The sequence below is a fragment of the Buteo buteo genome, chromosome 3, assembly GCF_964188355.1.
Source record: "Buteo buteo chromosome 3, bButBut1.hap1.1, whole genome shotgun sequence".
Classification (NCBI taxonomy): domain Eukaryota; kingdom Metazoa; phylum Chordata; class Aves; order Accipitriformes; family Accipitridae; genus Buteo; species Buteo buteo.
This window is the reverse complement of record NC_134173.1, coordinates 62504957-62524398: the sequence shown is the minus strand read 5'-3', so window position 1 is coordinate 62524398 and position 19442 is coordinate 62504957. Positions and strand designations below refer to the sequence as shown.

General features: G+C 41.9%; 1 protein-coding gene across 9 annotated transcripts in view; it reads left to right on the top strand.

Moving 5' to 3' along the window:
* The window catches only part of TRPS1 (transcriptional repressor GATA binding 1), a 223144-nt gene that overhangs the window by 19462 nt on the left and 184240 nt on the right, over nt 1–19442 (top strand). Inside the window, exon 1 of one of the 9 annotated variants that reach the window (XM_075023835.1) lies at nt 18010–18623. The exons of the other annotated variants lie outside the window; for them this stretch is intronic. The gene's annotated coding sequence lies outside the window, so the exon portion shown is untranslated. Of the gene's footprint in view, nt 1–18009; nt 18624–19442 lie in introns of those variants that run through there. 9 annotated transcript variants of the gene reach the window in all.

Below are 19442 nucleotides of genomic sequence, written 5' to 3'. Positions count from 1 at the left end.
GTACTGGATCTAACCAAAGGTGCTGGCAGCGGCCGCCTGGTCTATAAGCCCTACTGAAAGATCGGTTTTCCTGCTTCCTATATCTGCGCCGTGTCCTTCAGCGCTGGGAAGAAAAACACAACCAGCACTCATCAACTTTCAGCGCATGTGGAAACAAAGCTAGAAGACCAGGGGCATCCCCAATGCATTGGCAATTTGTTAAGCGCCCGAGGGCTGCATCTCATTTGCATTAAAAGATGCGTAGATTGCTCCTGCCTTTATCTTGGCTGCGGGGACGTGGCTAGCGGAGGCAGCGGGGCCCGAGATGGCTTGTTCCACCTGGATCCGAGCGGTTTGGGTCTGGCTGGAGCGCCTCACGGCGGGACACGCCGCTGCCCGGGGGGCGGCCGTCGCGCTGCCGCGGCGGGGCTGCCCCCGCCCGTCGCTGCGGGCAAGGCGCCGCGCAGCCCCTCCGGGCCCGGGCCCGCTCCCGGTCCCGGCACCCCCGGACCGTCCCGAGTGTGCGTGGGTGCCGGTACGCACCCCCGGCAGTTAGCGTGCGCCGTAGGAGCTAGACGGGGCGGTTTACGCCAAGGCTTTTGCGGGCCTGGATGGAACGCTCCTCGGCGGGGCGAGGAGGCTGGCAGCTCTCCGCCTTGTGGGGCTCTGCAGAGGGCTGGGAGGATCGGTGCCCTGCACAGAAACCCTTTTGTGTTTTTAACCGGTTTAGTAATGAAAGACAAATTTAAAAAAAAAAAAAAAGGAGGAAAAAACCCCCAGCTTGTGCCTTTTCAATAGAGATAACTGTTATCTCTTATAAAAGTCTACATAAGTGTAAGTAATTGCCTGCACTTGGCTCCGGTACAATGGAAAAGCTGTGATCAGCAAACTCGTATTGTACTCTGCATGTAAGGGGAAGTTATCGGATGATATGGGGACCTGTTGGCGTTAATGCCTGCACTGCTGCCTCCCCTACCTTAGTTACACTCCTTTGCAAGTCTGTAAGGACTTCAGAGCGCCTTGGGAAGGGGCGGGGGGATACCACGCTGCCTGCCAGCGAAGAAGGTTTTGCTGGGATCGTCCTTTCAAAGAAAAAAAAAACAAAAAACAAAAAAACAACCCCCCAAAAGAAAGACGTACAAACCCAGCCGTACTGCATCAGTCCGGCTTCCTTTGTTCAGCGCTGAAGTTCTGGGTCCGTGTCATGACTGAGCATCACCGATAAGCGCCGGCGGCGGGGCACGGGGCGGGCTCCCACCGCCGGCCTGCGGAGGAGGGGTGGGGGGGGGAGCGGGGGGTTCCCCTTCGCGCCCGCACCTCGGCACCCCCCCCCGGCAGCGCGTCCGTCTGTCCGTCCGTCCGTCCGTGTGCCGGCGGCGCGGGGCCGCGCGTCACGTTCGCCGTCGCGTGAAGCTTTGCGCCGCGTCGCCGCCGCTCCCCCGCGTGTGCGCGTGTGCCCGCGCGGGCGGCCCTTATCGCAGGAAGTGTTGCGGAAAAGCGGTGGCTCCCTCTCTCCCTGCCCGGTTCCCAGAACGGGGTGATGAACGGCTCTTCCCCCCCCCCCCCGCTCTGTCTGTCACTCAAGTGCCGGGCAGAAAGCCGCAGTCACGGCTGTCCCACGCCAGCCGCGGGACAATCCTCGCCCTCTCGCTCCCCCCCCCCCCCCCGCCCCCAAATGAACTCAGATAAAGCCCTTAGAATGAATAGTCGTCTTTTTTTTTTTATTTGCCTTTCCCCCTGAGCGCCTTAATATGTAAATGCACACACACATATATATATGAAACATAATTTTGGTTTATTTTGTAGGTATATATATTAAAAAATAATGTATGCATGTGCGCATATGTAAACCCCAAAATTCCGTTCCACATTCTGCAGTGATAAGCCTGACCTGAAGCAAGCAGAGCTTTTCCTGCTCATAGGCTGGTTCTTTCTGGGACACCTTTGGAAATCACTTTTTGACCTCACTTCGTGGGTACTTTATTGTAAAGAGGATGTGAGTCTGGTCAGTTTGCTTGAAAAAAAAACCAACCCAAACTACCCAACAATCTAGACTGAGAGGGAGATATTGAGATAAAGTAGCATTTTTTTTCATACAATCATCTTGGACTTGGCTCATGACACTTCATGAAAAAATCCTGTCTCAAACAGGTATTTTTCACCTGTAATGTTAAAAAACTTATAGAATGGAGGCTTTAAGATATCTGCATGCTAAGATGCTGTGTAGTATCTCAATATATAGTATGAATATTCCAAGAAGCCCAGAGACTAGCATTCCCTTTGGTAAATTAATCCTTTAATATATTTGTTTCCAAATTGTGGTCTGCAGACACATATAATCATGGTATGATACTGATCTGCAGTATCATATCATCCATTTAGGGGTTTTAATTAAAAGTTTGATGTGAAGGCTGCATAGTGGTTCCCTGTTATGTTTGAAGTTTGACAGTGGTCCCTGATCCAAAAAATTTCGGAACGTTCGTTCAGGAGAATAATGGTCCTAGATCATTATATTTTGCTTTCATTTCATCCTGTAATTTTTTTCTCTCCTTTCAAACATGATTAAAACCAATGAGAGAGGAAATATTTGAAGTGATTTGCAAAGTTATTTGATTTTTATAAAATTACATGGTGTGATGTGCTGTATGTGCCAAACTGCAGACAGACTTTCAGCTCATAAATTAAGTACACTTTTTTGTTCTGGTTTAAGCCCATTGAGACTTCTGCCAGTTAGGTTTTTCTCTTCTGTGATCATCATGCATAATAGTCTGATGTTGCAGATACTTGCAGGAGCATAGCGAAACTGGTAGCATCATGTATGTGGTTTGATTTTTAATGTATAGCATATTAAAGCATATTTTCTATCCCAAAAGATGTTATATGAAACTACTGCAGTATATATTAAAACAGTCACTGGACTCCTAACTAATCTAATATGAATAACAAAGTTACATAGTAATTAATGCTTAAGAAAAAAACCCACTTTTTAAGAAACAGAAAAACCTATATTTAAAAAAAGACTTAAATATTTACCTTTTAAAAATAAGACTTTCAGATTTTGATCTGTGTTAAGGTCTAAGTCTACACAGCTTGCTGTACTGTTTGATTGTGTTTATTTACCTATTCGCTGCCAAAGTTTTAAGTAAAGTCACACCACAATCCTGGTGGAAATGGCTAGCTAAACACCTGGAACCAGTTTGTGGAAGTGATTAAACTGGCTTTTGCCAGCGGCTTCCTTTGCTGGTGCAGAGACACTATTTTCTCCATTTTACATTCTGCTCAGTGACTCTCATTTTCAAAACTAAGATTACCAGAAACGGGGCGGGGGGGGGGAAGCAACAGAAAGCTTATTTTCCTTTTCTATTCTGTGGATGAAAATAGAGCGTGAGATGATGAAATTTGTTACTTCTAGAATGTGATAAACCAAAACAATTGGATGAACATTGTACAGTGAACAAATCACGTGTAATTCTTTGTTTAGATTAGTTTTAAATGCAAAACAGGTTTTGTAAATGTCTTTTTTTTTCTTGTTGCATACCTCAGGCATCATTGAATTGACGAGCAATACTTTAAAGAGGTTTTTAATGATTTTTAATTTAATTCCAGCTTTCATAAACCATAAAAAAACTTATTATCTAGTAAATGGAAAGCATGGAATGAAATCTGTAAAAAGTATCCACATAAAAACATTTGTAAACACAAAAGATGATGTTGAGCTGTGTAACTGCTTAATTAAGTGCATATAGATACGATGTATACAAGTCGCTATCCAAAGGAAGACTTCTTCCTTTGATAAAACAACCACATTTAGGTACAGCTCACATCTTTTAATAATTATTTCCCACTTGTCACTTTTCAGAAATAAAGTGAAAACATAAATAATTTTTTTTAACCTCATTGTATGTGTATGTTGACATTTTTAGCCTGCCAATTTAAATCATGATTAAAACTGGTGATGTATAAATTGCTGTGATTAAAGTCTATATCCGTGTAAATAACCATCAGTGCAGATGCTGCAATGAATTCAAAATATGCCGCGTACCTGTTCCTCTTTGTTTTTGAGGGATTTGGCACAAAATCATATTACTTCATTAAATCAGTAATGTGTTGCATTTATTGGATGATCTGTGGCAGAAATACCAAGTGCTATTTTCAGATTACCTAATGTTTTTGCATTTGCCAAATATCCCCTATTTGGGGTATTGTGTTAAGACAAGTTGATAGTATATCATTGATAGTATATTCTTCCTTCCTCATTCTGAAATCCTCAGCAGATTTTTGATCCTGATCTTCAAATTCTGGGACCTGAAGAGAGTTGGGCGCACAATTAGTTACGTAACATCAGTGAAAGTGCTGGGGATGATTGAGTCCAGGGATTGGAGTTCTTGATATCTTGAGCAAAGGCTGTGAAAAGAAGGATGTGTGTTTGTACTCGTTAATTACAGAGCTTTAAGAAAATAAGACTAAATCTAGAAGACCTCTTGTAATTAATTGTGGTTTTGCCAGAATAAAATCTACCCTCTGACTTCTCCAGTGCCTCTTGCCATAAAGGCTGCAGGGTACTATCGGACTGAAAGACCAAAGCTTTGCACTCAATCTACCCACGGGGTAAAACAGTACCAGATGAAGACCCTGGACTACCAAGAACAAATATTCAGCTGAGAACTATTAAAAGAAAAAAAAAATGAAGTTGTCACAGCTGTGTCCTTTTAAGGTCAACACCAAAAAGACTCTTGTCAAGTTGACAGAGGGAGATGACTTACTGATGTAACCCAGGGCAAAAGAGATAAGCAATAAAAATAGTGTTACGTTTCTATTTGATAGAGTGACTTCTCCTGACAGCTTACAGAGAGAACCAAGCAAAAAAATGCACCGAGTTAGTTACTGTGACAGTGAAGCTGATAAATCACGTGAAAATTTGATTGCGCCAATTCCACTGGGTTTTGGAGCCTGCATTTTGCTATTTTTAATAAGAACTTACATAAATTGGTCAAATTATGCCAGAACTTAATTTCACTGACATAAAAATCCTTGAACTACCAGGTAAAAAGGTAAACATAAACTGATAGTTTATTTCTAGTAGTGTTGTTCTTCAGTAGCAGCATTCAGATGTGGACATGAGGGTAAAAAAAAAAATTGATTAGACTTTCAGCATGCAAGCAGGCTTTTGGTTTTTAGAGAAAAGTATGCCAAAGATAGGATTCTCCCTTGTAGAAGGAGGTTCCTGAGTGGAAAGGGGATGTATCACTTGGTGCAGACCAGTTCATCACCTTTACATCTGGTTTCTGTATGGTACGGCCAGTTTTTGTGTGCATTTGAAATGTGTTTATGGTCAATGTGAACTAATAACTGCTTTTCTAGCCTGAACTCCCGTGTAACACAGCGCACCAAATTCCACCCAGAGCATAGCTTCTGCTGTGTAATACAAAAGCTGAATATCATTAGCATATCTTACAGAAGTATAGTTTCAAAGCATTTTAATGACAAGGAAAGCATTATAATCCTCCCCTGCATGTTATTTAATGAATCAGTTTGCTTGCAATAATGATTTTACTTTTCTGAAGACACCACTTGCATTTCCTGGCAGGTAGAGATTGTTTTCTCCTGGAATATTCCCCCCCCCCCCTTTCCCCAAAAAGTCTTTTTAACCACTCCCTCCTGTATGGTATGGCTGATTGTCATTCACCCACACCGTTTCTGATGGTTTTGCTTTCCCCGTCCACTGGCAAGGAGGCCTGCAGACGCGCAGGAGCCTGGTTGCATGGGTGGGCGGCAACGCTTGGACTGCACGCAGCCTTCTTGCGGTCGGGCAGACGAGACATACGGCCTCTAGCCGAGGACCTTCGGCATGGGGAACCACCTAGTAGGTCTTCTGGTCTGGGGAGCAGGGAATGGCGCGATTTGGGCTCCGCTGGGGGTTTTTCAGGTGCGTGACCCTTTCCTGGCTTGCGTGGGCCTAGTGCTAGTACAGTTCCAGCGCTGGCTGAATTTGCAGAGGCGGATAAGGAGACGGGTGCTGGGCTGGAAATGTGCTGGGGAACAGCTCTCCAGAGGAGAAGTGAGCTCTTTTGATCCAAGCCCGAGCCGCCACCGAAAGGGACAGTCTGACCGGCCTGCCGGCAGCCCCGGGGCACGAGCAGGGCGTTCTCGGCCAGAGCGTGGGTGCAGGCGCAGGGCAGGGCCTGGGCACGCAGGCGGCCGGTGAAGGGCAGGGCAGGGCTCCTTCAGGGCCAACGTGGCTTAAGCCCGTCGTGAAATCGCGCCCTTGGATCCCGGCTGCTGGATCTGCCCGTGGCACCCGCTGCTTGACTAGGCGACAGCTCTGCCTCCGCCGACAAACGTCCCCCAGCTTTACTTTGACCCCTGCTGTCAGGGTTACCCTCTCCTTCGTGCTGTACCTGCTTGCTGGGGGAAGTCTTGAATCGTCGCATTTTTCGCAAGCAGAAGCAAAAACTCCGATATATTGCCAGGGAAAAAAAGAGCTTCATGTGATACGTCAGGCAGAAGTGAGATGCTGGGAAGGCCTGCCAAAACATGGATTATCGAAGAGCCCCAGTTCTAGCAAACAGTATGTACCATAAATAAATACGTGTTTAAATGCATTTCAGTGGAGCAGAAAGAAAAAAAAGTAATAGTGGTATAGGGTGCTATTGTGGAAAAAGAAGAAACTTAGAGCAAATGGCCTGGTGTTTACACAGCTAAGCCAAAATAATGTGTGAAGGTTGGTCAGGCCCAAATGAACCCCATAAAAAGCTTTTTAGGAATTGTAAGGGCTGTGTTGGTCAGTTTGACCACATAAGGCTTCTCTGCTTAGCCATCTGTTGCCATCTTTGTTTTTGCACTGTGTATTGTGTGAAAACAGGGGTGTTGCAACAGGCTAGGGAGATGGGGTGGCTCCAAGAACGAGCAGGGAGATGGATAGCATTCTGTCACCGTGGAATCAGAGCAAAAGTTCAAAAGTTTCCATTTTCTTCAGTAGAGAGAGCAGTAGGCATCACCTGTTACCTATTTGGTTTCATCCAAATAGATGAAATTTGGTTGAAAACGGCAACATTCAGAATTTCAGCAAGTGTTTTGTCTTACCAAAAAAAAAAAAAAAAAAGCACAATCTTTTACTCTTTTTTTGATGACCAACAACGTGTAGTCTCAAACTGCCTGGATTCGTTCTAGATGCGTTGTATATGTAGACCACTGCCCCACTCAGACTTTGTGTACAATTTACACAAAGTTTTTATTTACTGAAAATAACTTTACCTAATTTTTTTTTCACTGTTAGGTTTTCCTGGCAAAGCAGTGTGGGCAACCCTGAGTATGTCTTTCGTGCACCTATGTAGAGGGCTCAAGAATTGCCTTCTCATGGCCTTTCTAATAACTAAACTGCCTTTAAAATACAAAAAGAACTGTATAATGCCTGTTTGGAGTATGGCACAGTCACACATATAAATGACTTGCAAGACAGTTAGACAGAAAGGGTGGAAGTGGCTTTTTGGCAAAAGCTTTGATACTGGTAATGTTACAGTTAATTCTGTCTGCCCGAGTAAGAAACATTACGTATCTTGTATTTTCTTTGGAGGCGGAAGATACTGTATTTTTAAGACTATTGGCTTTGAGGGGAATGCAGAAAGTCACTATGAATATAAATATATTTTTTAAAAAAGATAGAGACAAAGAATAGCCTTTTCCCCATCTGCTTTTGAGGAAACAGTGCCCTTGGCACGTACGTTTTTAAGGAAGAGTGGTAAGGCTGTGCATACCATGGAAAAGTGGATTCGTGTACATTGTCCTGAAGTTCTGTGGGAATTGTGAGCAGTGGGTAGTTCTTTGAACATCAACCACCATATGTAATCCCTTTTATAAAGTGACCCACCTTCATCCTAAAATTAGGCAGGGTTTTTTTTGCCTTGACTGCGTCTGGTGGAAGGATGTTTCATAGCCTCGCTGCTTTGTCAGTTAAAACCCTTCCTTCTCATTTTCAGCCCAAAATTAATCATGGCTAGTCTATTTGTTCTTATGCCAACACGATCCTAAGCTTTTCCCTCCCTAATGTTTACCTGCTGCTAGCAATTGCGTTGCTAGTCTAAATGAGCTACAGTTCACATGTTCATATAGAGAAGAGTCCCATCTTCTGTATCTTCATTAATTTTAGTTAATGTTAATCTTTCTTGAACATTTTAAATAGTTTTCTTAATGCATTGTCATCTGTGACATTATTACTTACCTGTTTCTGCTAAAATTCTTGCCTGGGACAAAATAAGACCTTTTGAAGTGTGATTTAGATTGGTTTATAATTGTGGTCAGCTACGATGTCTTTTTCTTTCTTTTTTTCCTTCTTATATCATTTACAGTTAATAAGCTGCCAGGGATTGTTATTTCACAGAGCATACACACTTCCTTACTAATTTTCATTCCAACGTGTAATACAATTTTCAGTAGTTTTCTGTATCTCAGTACTTCTCTGAATAGAAGATACCACAAAACTTTGTCATCATCCAGTTGCCTTAGTAGTTTCTGTATAAACTCACTTGAGTATTTGTCTTGTTAGATCATCCATTGATGCAGATGTTTGAAATGAGACTTTAGACCCTAATGGACTAGTTCAAATGGAAAGAAGTGACTTGAGAATAAAGTAGTAGAGTTTAAGTCTCTGCCTTGTCATTTGGCCTCAAGACCAGGCTCACTTCTTGATGAGTGTTATAAAACCAGGACAAACACAGCCATGATATGGCTGTTTTGGAGTGGGAGCAGTTAGCGTATGATGCTGCTTTTCTGAGGACACAAAGGAAATTAAGAGACGTTTCCCAGTCCTTGGCTACTTGTCTAACCACAGAACTGCCCCTCCTCTCTTTTAATGATCTACTATTTTATTTAAGGAAAAAAAAAAAGGGTGAAATATAATAAAAAAATGGCTTTATAAACCAGAGCAGAAAGCATCTCTTTAATGTTGCTGAAATGTGGAGTGCTTATAGGAAGCATAAGCCAGCAACGAGCAGTTGCTCGCTCTCTCTTGCAGGCCAGGCACCGCAATCCTGATCTGCTGGATGGTGCATGTTGTACTTCGTCTGTTCGCTTGGGTTTCTACTGATGGAGTCCAAAGTGCGTAGAAGAATGGTGCCAAGCCAGATTTTCTGACGTGTAGTCAGGATGTTGCCAGGGTGTGCATTTGGAGCTGTGAGCTGCAGAAGTGTATCCCACAGTTTAGATGTACCCACGATCTGATGTTGGATTTTTCTCATGTAGCAAAGCAAGTAAAGGCCAGGCTGCCTGCTTCATAAATGCTGTGTTGCCACAGTATCTTATGCTGATAGACTGTTGTTGATTAATCTTTTTTGTATTCTTTGGGAATTCATTTTTTATCAGTGCATTTTAATAATTTTCTCACTTTAACATTTGTATATTTATAATTACAGGAAGCAGTTCAGCTGGCGGTGAAAAAAAATCCCTGCCTAGTGCTTTCTTGTGGGTTCACTGTTACCAGCTTGCACAGCATCGCTATAGTGGTGTGAGCTTGCACAATGGTCTTCCTTTTGCTCATCTTGACGCCTAAACCATTGACATTTCCTCACTTCTTGAATCTCAGTTACAGTGTTCACATGCCAGCTCCGGCACAGCCTAAGACATATCTCCTTTTTGCCCCATTCAAGGGCCAAATTGACTTGTGATGCTGTGAATTCAGGGCAAAATGTAGGGATTTGCAGCAAGTAACTAGCAGTTGGTTACCGGTATAAAGGACACAGGTTAACTCCAAGGGCCTGCCTATATAATTAAGTGTGTGTATTTGCCACATGAACAGAAGTCCTAGATTTTGCGCACCCTTGCTATAGCTAAAATAAAAGGTTGTATCTTTTCTGTTTCTCAGAGCTTTTATTGTGAATATGAGTACAGCAGTGTTCCTATTGTTTCTATTCCCCACACCTGTCTTTGAAGAAAAGAAAAAAAGAAAAAAGGATGTTTCTTTAAATCCAAACAAGTCCTCTACCTGTGATGAGTGAACCACTGGGTCTGCAGCATGTAATCTTTATTCCACTACCTGCTGTAGACTTGCTGTTTCTCAGAATTTTATATGGTGTTTCTGTTGCTGATTTTAATATTTTCAGGAATTTTCTGAAGTCCAGTCTCTCTCTAATGCATCCTCGCCCCCCCCAATCTTATGTCTCATTCTTCTGTATTTCCAGTGATTTATAGTCATGATTCAAATCGAAACATAATGAGACATTAGGCATCGATATGTCAAGCTGTTAGAAAGACGCAAGGGAGATGGTAATTTTCAGTAATTTTAGAGTCTAATCAAGTGTGTGTATGTTGCCCAGATTACAGCATACTGTTGAATTACACAACTACCCTTTAGCTCAGATGCCAGTAGTGTTCTAGGTAGACAAAGTTCAGTTTGGGCTAAAGAAGCTGCGTATTTTTCTTCTGGGCTTTGCAATTTCTGAGCCCCTGCTGCTTCCCCGCATTTGAGCTCGGGAAGCAAGACCCAGGAGGTCTGTGTGTCCGCAGCATCGCAGGCGCTGCAGGAGAGGCGTACCTGCAGCACCGCCGGTGCCATCGGTGGTGTGGGAGCGTGTTGCTCTGCTCGCTAACAGCGCTACCACCTCCGTGCCCAACCTTTAATTATCCCTGATGCTGTGAGCATAATACAGACTTATTTGCGGGATTGAAGTGAGACAAGCGTGCCATCTTGTGAGCAGGCAAAATGGGAACAATGCGTAGGTACTGCTGTGTGCAGATGAAGAGTGAGTGTTACGAGCGTAGTTGTTGGGCGTTTTTGTTTCAGGCTCAAAGGAACATCCAGACCTGCAACAAGTTGGTGTGTAATAGGGTGGGAAATCAAATCGATGCTTTAGATCTGGGAGTCATAAAGAGTAATTCTTTTTCTATTAATGGGCCAAGGCCTATCAAGATGCTGTGGGATTCAGTGATACTGAAGGTTATTTTTTAAAAAAAGGAAGACTTGAATCAATGTTTGGTTTGAACAGTAGATTCTCATACTGGAGAAGACCCAAGTATCAGCTACTTCACATATATGTGACTTCTGTTTATTGCAGTTTCTGTTCCTTATGTCATGTGTGCATATATATGCTCATCTTGTTATCTACATACAAATGGTTATACCAGTGTCTTATGACATTAAGATTTTTATCTGTGTGATCTTGGGCTGTTCTCATTACTCACAAGAAGAGAAGCCACGGACAAGTTGCGAAGATAGTTTCTAATTCCTCTCATGTATTCTTATTCTTTCAATACATACTGCTTAACAAAAGAATTGTTTCAGAGATGCTTGAATTTAATTGGCTCTGATTTCATCTCTGTCTTCTTGTAAAGCAAGGCATCTTTGCAGCATAAATCCAGTTGTACCAGATTTCAGGGGATAAGAAATTTATAGCTAATACTAATCCCTAAAAAATGGCTGTATTTATTGTGAAACATTCTCTACAGAATTATCACAATTTGGGTCCTGTATCAGTTGATCAAGTAACTTTAGAAGCTGGATTCTCTCCTGACTGCTGATGGTACAAAGATCGCTTTTGCAGCGTTATATCTTGTGGTTTATCAGATCAAACTGTTACAGGAGTAATTATTTACTCTTGACTAGTCCCATTTTGGGAAGAATCCGCATGCTGATGTGTGGATGAAACATTTATCTCTTGAGTTGTTTGAAATAACAACTGTGGATGTTCTGAAGCTATTCCTAGATTGGAAAATTAGAAGCAGCCCTAGCTTGGATTGATTGGCATGGGGAGAGCAAACAGCAACAGATTATTGATTGGGCAACAGCTAGCTGAGCAGGATGACACGATCTATACTCAGCCAACTGGCTTACTTTTGGCAGTCCTTTTATTCAGTTGCGGTTATCTTGCCCCATCTGTGTTGGACTCTCAGCTTCTCCACCTAATTGGCTGTGTTAATTTGTAGCCCGCACCTTCAGATCTCAGGTACATCCCAAATTCCTTTGCACAAGTTGCAACATTACTTCAAAGAAGGTGCTGTTGTAGCCTCTGCAAATAATTTTGGGACTTCTTTTAGACTCCAAGATGCCAGTGAACCCAGAAGTTGCTTTAATAAGTTGCTTTCTTTGTAAGTGAAAACACGGCAAAAGCTTTCCATTTTTGTGAGATATACCCAGTGCAACAAATCAGCCGTACATAATTTTTGGATATTTCTTAAAACTGGTGAGGTACCGGATTGGGAATTGAGGTGGCAAGAAGGCAGCTCTGAGGAGGAAGACAGGAGCAATGCGGTAAGGCTCGCTTGCGTATAGGGGATTTTTGAGAATGGAAGTATTAGCGTAATCTGTGGTTGTACCTCTATGTAACTTTTTTTAGAGAAGTTCTTCTAGGTTGGTTTGGTTTTTTTTTTTTTTAAAGGAACATTTAGATGTATTATTGATGGAAAAGAGATACAGTTAGTGTCCAACTCATTTCAAAATGTATCATCTTCAGTGGGAAAAACAACTGTCCGCTTGTTCTCTGCAGACTGCAGATTTCTACTCGGCTCCTATCGGTAGTTTTAGTGCCTGTCTACATTGCAGTGTACAGATTCTGCAACCTGTGTTGTCCTTGCATTTGTGGAAATTACATATTTAGCGCTCAGAAAAAATACCAATTTTAAAATCTTTTTTGTATGTGTTTTATGATCCTGGCAGATTGCCAAGGTTTAAATTAAATTTCCGATGTCTGTATGGTCGAGGCTAATGTGGGGGCTTTTGGCACTACCCCTTCATGCAATAAAGAATCAAAGCCAGTAGAGTAAGAAATCTTCTATCAAAAGCTGAAAGCTAGATTCATAAAATCACTTATGCAGGCATTATGAGATTTTCCCATGGAAAGTTTATGTGGGAGTTGGGCAAAAACTGATTCAAGAACAGCATTATTTGCACTATATATATTCATCCAGCAGTCAACAGGCTGACGCTGGCACCCCTTGCCAGTTTTAAAGGAATGCCAGCGCTTGCTACATGAAGCTGCTGCAAAGCCACATCAGCAGAAGCTTGAGGAGTCTCCTTATTCTGCACGCTCCTTCCTCATTTCTGACCAGAACTGAAATGGGTAAACAGAAATCATATTCCTTAGCGAATATGTGCATTCGATTCTTATGGCTATCTGAAAAATGCTTCTTTGTTTTAAAGCAATTTCATAACAAATCATTACGGTGGAGGCATTATAAGAGTAGGTTTCTCATCAGCATTTCACTTCATTCCTCAGCTTAAAAAGGAGCATAAATAAGAGATAAAAAGGGCAAATAATAGATAAACCGCTCACAGTGAATCCATTTGCATTCGTTTTGGCCTTTTTTTTTTTTTTTTTTTTTTTTTTTAACTTTGTTTTGTTTTAAGAAAGTGCCTCAGTGTTCCTGAGTCGGCATGAAGACCGTATGACATGTGCTGCAACAGAGAGTCTTTCCTAGTTAATAGGGATGATTCCAAAGGCAAGGTAATTCACCACTGCTTTGGCTGGAGCTAATATTGGGCTCCAACGTCAGTTCTCTAATTTCTGACAAATGGCCAAGATTTCTTGAATAGGCACAGCTTTCTGTTTTGTGTAGGGAACACACAATCCACTCTTTTGTTGTGGTTGCCACTGCTGTTGTTTCTCCCCCATTCACAATGGAGAGTGGGGTTATTTGTGCTGAGTGGAAAATCAGTGCCAAAATTCTGACTTGCTTATATTTAATGTGATGTTAATTTTTGTGATAGCCATAAAGAGTATAAGAGATTTTTGTAATACGGATCCCCCTGTATCCTGACCTCCAAGTCAAGAGGGCATATTGGTGATGAAAGTTTTATCTGTCACAGGCATATCAAGATGAGAGCTTACTGGATGATTCAACCCAAATGTATAGAAACTGTTTATATAGAGATTGCCAAACATTTTCCATTGCTTTTCTTTTTATCTAAATTCTTGAATATATTACTAAATAAAATAGTCTGTGTTTGGAATGTATGGCTGTGGGATATATGGAAACTCACAGCATGTGGAGGGAAGAGTTAGAATAGGGAAATATAATAGTTTTGTAAACTTTACGTGAATATAGGTACATCATATATAGACTCAAGATTCAATTTGCTGATCAAAGCATCCAAATAACTTTGGATTTAATAATGTCAGCAATGAATGCTAATATATGGAAATTGAAAAGCATGGAGCAACAATAGCTAGCCACGCTTACCAGTATTACCCTGCAGCATGTAGATTTACATTTTTTTGTTTTGTTTTGAAATCACAGTTTGGAAAATGTGTGTTCTTTTTCCCTTCTCCCATACTTCTGAATGTGGGTTCTCCTGAGCAAGCTTAGACAAGATTCAAACTAAACAATAGGGCAACATCAGAACCTTTGAAGGCTCAGTTTGGATAGGTACCCAAAGCCAAAGTCTGCTTTGATGTACGTGGGCTCAACTTCGGTTGCCCTTGGTTGCCCTCTCTTACCTACGTAACTTGTGTCTGGAAACCCTTGCCAATTTTTTTCTTGGAAAAAAAAAAAAAAAGGATATTTTTGCAAACTCATGTTCATCTTGGTTCTAGTCTGGCTGGAAAAGTACTGCAATAATGCCCTCTCCGGTGATGATTTAATATTACTGTTTCAGGTCCAGGCTGTAGACTTCTGCCTCCTTCCCACTTTTTAGTTTTGATCCAGCTGAAATTTCAACCCCGTTTCAAATCGGGGTTTTTTGCCTCCACTTGGAAACAAAATGATTTGAACTTTTCTGGAATGCTACCCAAAACCATCCTCTTTCCTCTTCCATTTGCTTCTCTTCTCCCAAATAATTTTTGATTCCATCTGACTGAAGTTTTGGGCAAGGGAACTTTGATGCCTTTCTCTCATATTACAGGCCTCACCTGACAGAAAGGAACAGCACATCTCAGGTTTGTTTCTCTTAAAAGTCAGTGGGGCTTTTGACATTAGCTTCAAGGGAAATAGGATCAGTCCATTGTATTCTTAATGCAAAAGAACAAATGAGTCACTTCTTGTATCCATACCTGATTGCTCTTGCCTAGGAGCCAGGAGGTCACCTTCATTCCTCACTCTTCATCTCAAGGTAGTACTGCGCTTGCCTTTGCCAATACACCCAACTCAGATTCAGTCCTGAGTCATTTGCAAACCCTAAACTCCCATTGTCTTCAAAGGATATTTGGATTACAAAGAACATTGAGTTTACTCAGGCTGAAAAGAAATTGAAATATATGAGATCGCCACACCTACTAGAAGAGTTTGGAAAGACAGTGGTTGTTTACCCTAAAGACAGGATGAATAAGGGGGATGTGATAGATGCGCCCACAGCCTAGAGGATCTTCGATTCCTGATTGAGGGGAACCTCTACTCCATTGACAAGAAGCAAATTCAAAATGCTTAAAATATTTGCTCTTTTTTAGTTCGTATTTAGATTGTAAAGTGAGAGCTGGAAGATATCACTGATACTAGGACCCTCATAATGTTCACATAGGTATTGGACACTTCTATTGGAGGTGGGGGATATACAGACTTAATTAACAACAAATTGTAGAACCTGAGTGATAATTAAGGGCTATAAACCCTCTTACTCTTCAGAAAGTAAGGCACTGTCTAAGTGTTGAGGATTAGGAGCGATTTATTTTTTGCAGAGGTAGGTGATTCTGTATCTGTCCATAGGCAGTTGAACCTTCTTTGAAGGATCTGGTATTGGCTGCTCTCCAAGGCAGAACACCAGACTAAATGGACCTCTGGTCTCATCTAATAGGGAATGTTCTACAATCCTATAAAGCGTAACAACAGCAAATTAATAGAATAACCAAAAGATTCAGTGAGGATGGCCGGTCTCTCATCGGAGGTGTCAGTCCTGGCAGAAGTCATTTATTTTATTGCAGTAAGCAAATCAGGCTGGATTCTCTCTGAGGTGCAATAACAACAGATTGGGGAGCATGCAAAGCAGCATCAATACATAAAAATTAAACTACTTTTAATACACAAAGCTGAATTTAGATAAATGCAGAACAGAGAAGCAAAGGCACAATATTCTCTGAAAGTGTGGCCTTTTTATGCTGTTTTGGAGACTAATTTACATACAACTAAAACGTCAGTTTATCCCATAACTATCATGATAAATTGGAACATCTAGACTTTTGCACAAGGTGCTCTTTCTGTACCTTATTAAATTACAGGATCTTGGCCTTTTGCCAAGTGCTAGGGTGACGCGCTCTCTACTGAAATACGTACAGGAGAGGGATATGGGCCTGGACATCAAGAGAAGCCAAGTTCAGTCACTAGCTAAGAGCTCTGCCTGCACATCACCTTGAACACCCTGATTTTTGCATCTCTCCATAGATAATTTTATTTATCTGTAAAATGCCAGTGATATTAATTTTTGTGTTTCACAAGGTTCATTGAGGTTTAACAGGTTGTCGTGTTTACAAAGTATTTTTAGATGCTTGATTGGAAGCCAGGGCAAAGCGAATCTTTGCCTTCTTGGGCTCCCCCATCCTGGGTGCATGGCAGTGGACATCTGGTAGGAGCAAGCTCTCTGCAGCAAGCCAGTAAGAAGTGCAGAGCAGCAAACTGCCGTGCTCAGGTATCCTTAACTAAAAGCAGTTTTAGAATTATTCATTTTGGTTGCAAGATACCGTAATATTCCACCCCGTGTTGCCTCTTCAGACAAATGACCTTTTGACTTCAGTTTCTCCTGAAAGTGTCTGTGTGATTACCCCAGTAGTGAGCTTAAAATGAAATAAGTGCCTGGAAGTAGGCTCAAACAATCTATTTTGAAATACCACTCCTCAACTCTCCGAAATGATCAAGTGTCTGTTTTATACCCATAGAAAAGGTTAGATTTACTCCAGTGGCTAGATGACTACTACTGTGTGCTGTGCTGTGCTGTGAAGCATATGGTAATAGAAAAGATCGCTTTGAATTAATTTGATGTGAATTAATAAGAAATTTATTTGATGAGAGTTGTTTGAAGGTGATGAGGCTTTGTAGCTGAACAGGATTTAAGATGTCCAAAAGTGCACCTTTAGAGATTTGAGAATGATCAATGTTGGGAAAGTAAATGTAAATGGTAGGAGCAAGCTTGAACAGACTGCAGCTTTTTTTCGCTTGTCTCTTTGTTGTAAACTTTGTGGAAAAAAAAATTGCAAAAACCTCTTGGCAAATTGGTGATAAGGGACCAAACTGAAGAGTCTGAAAATGCAGAAGAGGAAGAGAGGAGGTGAAAAACAACAGCGTTTTGCTATAATAGTATGTTCTACTAGTATGACGTATAAGGCATGATTTTCCCCTTCCATTTTCTAGATTGATGAAGCCATCATAATTTCAGTGGAGCATGCAGAATGTAGAATATCAAGCAGATGATACATTTTGACCAAATACAATGTCTGATCCTGCCAAATTTTGGTGATCTGAGGAGGCATGCTCTACTCTAAGCAATCTCATGCAGGAAGGAGTGGCCATGCAGTTTTAGGGCTTGTAGAAAAACATGTATAGCTTAAAAAGTCCCTTGGAATCAGTTTGTCACTCGCTTAGAGCTGTGATGTCCCCTGTCTTGTATGGTGTATTTGGAGACACTGGTGCCAGTGAGGGAGGAGGTGGTCTTGTGCTTGTCATTAAGCTTATCCTGCCCTCCCAGGGTTTAGGGTCTGATTCTTGAGTTCCTTACACAAAAGGGGTTGTTTTTCCCCTCCCTTCTCAGCAGAGAAAGGTTAGGACCACGTGTTGGTTGTGTCCAGGCAGGTTTGCTCTGAGAACCACAAGCAAAGCTGGGAGAGGAGCATCCTGTATGACTGCCTGTAGCTCTGTGTCCCGGCTGGAGATGGTGGGGATGTGAAGCTGTACACGTCTCTTTCCTGTCATTTCACCGTTCAAGTATCCACGACGGAAGGGGGAAAGATGGAAGCTTTAGCCAGCCCTGTACCACTGTGTCTGAGTCTGGGGGTAGTTTGCATCTAATGTAATCCAATTTTCAGTGAAGACAGCAATCTCACCTGGAGTTTCCAGTGTAAATACATTGTTAATTATTTAAAAATGCTTAAATTGGAAAACATACAGGTCTTTGAACCGTGGGCAGTCCTGATTAGCTTGTTAACTTTCTGGTTGTGCTTGGCGCGGGTCTGGGCCAGCCTGGCGGGACGGGCTGCGGCGGAGAGCTGGGTGCGGGGTGGCTCCCTGGGGATGGAGCCCGCCGCGGAGACGGTTTCCCAGAAATTCACTCTCTCAAGACAGGAGCTTTCTGGCTTTGGAGCTCGTGTGCCTTACAGCTGCTCAATTGTTAAGATGGAGAGTGGGGAGAAGGCTCCAGATCGGTTAGGACTTTATGTGCTTGATAGAAGCCGACACTTTGAACACTGAAGGGTTTTTTATATAAAGCACAGCAGACAGTCTTTGTAGCCTATTTATGTGTAATAAGCTGGGTTTTGTTTTGTGCCTTGTTTTTTTTTTTTTGCTGTGAAAGAAAAAGAAAAAAAAAAGAGGGAGAAATTAAAACCACAGCAGTATTTTCCCATGCGGCTATAGTGAGTATCCTGCGATCTCACATGATCGGCTGTCCTGGTGGGGTGGAGTGTGGGAAGGTGTCAAAATATGTCTCTCAATTTTTTTTTTTTTTTCTTAAAAGGGAAAGCCAGATGAGTGCCAAAAGCCCTGCTCTCTTCTCTAGCCCTGCAGTAACAAACTACATGAGTGTATGTTATTAAGATGATAAGATTAAATTTCTAGCTACTAACATGCTATCACAACAGCAAAGGGAGAAAAAAAGACCTTGAAAAAATTATGAAAATTAGTCTGACGGTCTCCATTTAATAATAAGATCACTCCCAACCCCAACAGACAGTGTAGGCTGGAATTCCACAGGGCTTTTTTGTGGTCCTAATGATTTTAATAATACTTTGTGCTATGTAGCACCTTTCATTAGAGGATCACAAAGTGCTTTACAGTCACTAATTAATTAAGCCTCACAACACTCCTGTGAGATAGGTAAGTATTAGACATATATTAAGCTGAGACACTGAGAGTTAATGATTTTTTGCTGCATTATTCTGGCAAAATGATTGATGTTTAAGCGCCGTATGTGCATTATATGTCTGTGTGTGGGTGTGTAATATATATGAGTGTAAAAGTATTAATTCTACTATCCCTTAACAAAGAGGTCCTACTTGAGCCTGTTGAATATAAATGCGTATTTTCATTTAACTTTTTGTTGCTGCAGCATACTGACTGATAATATCACAGTCTTCATGGACCCTTGACTCAGATTGCTCTTCGTCTGCTTGTGCATCCACTTGTACAAAGATTAGTCAGTGGCATCTCACAAAATTCAGACATCTTCCTAAATGTATTATTCTGTTAAAAAGAGCATATGACTAAGATCTGACCTAAGCCTGCAACGCAAGCACAAGGCAACAAGCATACTGTTGCAATGGGCTTTGATGACAAGTTGTCACGTTCAGTAAAAGTAATGAGTAACAACAATGACCCATTGCAGGAGCTGAGGATCAGCAAGT